Source organism: Solanum tuberosum, unplaced genomic scaffold (genome assembly GCF_000226075.1).
Source record: "Solanum tuberosum cultivar DM 1-3 516 R44 unplaced genomic scaffold, SolTub_3.0 scf00056, whole genome shotgun sequence".
Lineage (NCBI taxonomy): Eukaryota > Viridiplantae > Streptophyta > Magnoliopsida > Solanales > Solanaceae > Solanum > Solanum tuberosum.
The window spans coordinates 515,524-517,608 of NW_006238986.1; positions in this window are offsets into that span (position 1 = coordinate 515,524).

Below are 2,085 nucleotides of genomic sequence, written 5' to 3' on the forward strand. Positions count from 1 at the left end.
GTCACCATACCTTTGTTAAGATTCCCCAAGAAAATTGATGAAGAAACCACCTTCAAACCAAGCCCTAGCTCCAAGTTCTTGACCTTCTTAAATGGAGGATTGTAGAGAGAGAAATATTTGAGAGGAGTTGGGTTTCTTTTTAATTCTAATTGGAGTGACTTAAAATGGAAGAATTTGGTCTAGAAGGGTTTTATAATTGCTAGGAAAGGCATATAATAAAAGAAATAAGGACCCACTTAAAAGTTTCCACTAAACCCGTCTAAGCTCGTCCTTTTTGACAGTGCTTCACTATTTTGGGCATAACTCTTTACTCCGAGATCGGAAAAGTGAAAACTCGGTGGCGTTGGAAAGAGGACTCAGATACCTTTAATTGGATAGGTAATGGTTCACCTAATTCGGTTTGAGCTAAAAGATATCATCATTTGAAGTTGATCCTAAAAGTTGTAACTTTAAAAATCTGCCCCTTTTCCGCCTGTTCCAGTGGGATTACTCAAAGGCTGGTCAACTGGGCAGTCCACTAGGCGACCATAGGGGCATAAGGGCGACTCGCCAACCCCTTAGGCGATCTAGCAGCCCTATCGCCAAATAGTCCTTCCGAGGACAGGGCTTCTTTCACCTTAACTCGCTAGCCTAGGCCTTTGCTTGCACCGTAGGATGCTACCTAGCTCCATTTAAGTTCTAAAACAGCATAAACATCAACCTAAGCTCCCACTAACCCAACATCAAGGCTCTAGTTCATTCAATCATTTTCCGAGTCGTTACAACTTGGTCTCAAGGGAGGCAAGACAACTTTGCCTAGGTGCTGCCTCATCTTCACGAGCTTCACCACGACTAGTGGTGTGCACCACGGATCGTGGGAGCCTCCGTGAAGATGCCTTGGGCCCTTAAGGGCTTGACATGGTGGAGAGGCTCACTGGTCAAGGGACCACGGGACCACCACGAGCCATGGTGCCCTTCACGACCCGTCCAAGTGGGCGTGGTCCCTGACGGGGCTGCCCAAGTGAAGGGTTTTTAAGTAATTTCGTTTAAGTTTTAACATGTGGGGTTGATTTTTAAATAGTTTATATCATTAATATATATAGTTTTAAGTCTTAAAACCTTTCTTTAACTTATTATTCTCAAATACCCAAATCAAAAACCTCCAAAGTTCTTCTCTCTAAATATTTCTCTTTCAACTCAAGGAAGAAGAAGAAGTGGGAACTAGGGTTTGGATTCAAAGTTTTCTTCATCAAATTTCTTTGGGAATTCATCAACTAAGGTATGGTGGCTCTTTATTTAGGGCTAGTTTTTGCCCTAGAGCCAAATCTCAAAATGGTTTTTAAGGTTTTCAAAAGTTATGAAAAACCCCAATTCTTTCTCAAACTCATGGGTTCTTGCATTAAATGGTTTCAAACAATCTATTATGATTATATTATGGTTTAATTGATATTTTTAGGTGAAAAACTCCATGGACCCATGATCTCCCTAAATCTCTAAGTTTGGCTTATGAAGTGGGTTTTATGATAATGCTTGGGTCTTGATGGAATTGTACTTAGATTGAATTGTATTATTGATTCCTATTGTTATCTATATCTATTGTTGGTGGATTGTTGGTGTATGGATGAGTTGAGAATTATGGCCTTGTAGGCAAGTCATGGGTAAATTCTCTTGTGATGTTAGAATTGTTGGGAATTGGATAATGGTGATTATGGCTTTGGAAAATGGTAAGTTGACCTACTTTCATGATATATTGAAATTGCTCTTGTTTGGATTGATCCACTTATGGTGGAGGTGTGTACTTATTGAATGTGTATTGATTATGGCCTTGAAGGCATTATATAGTGAATTGAAGTATTGTCTTAAGGTGTGTCTACATGTGTGTGCAATATGAGGGTTATGTACGTGGTGTTCAAGCATAACATGATGGTATATTATACAATGTGTATATATTATGATTGAAAGTATGTTCTCTCTTAATGTTTGTATGTGATGATGATGGACTATGAAAGGTCTCTATATGGTAGCGTTGTCTCTTGAATTGGTAGACCTAGATTGGTAACCTCTCTTTAAATGAATGAATGAATGTCTAGGATCGGTAGACCTAAA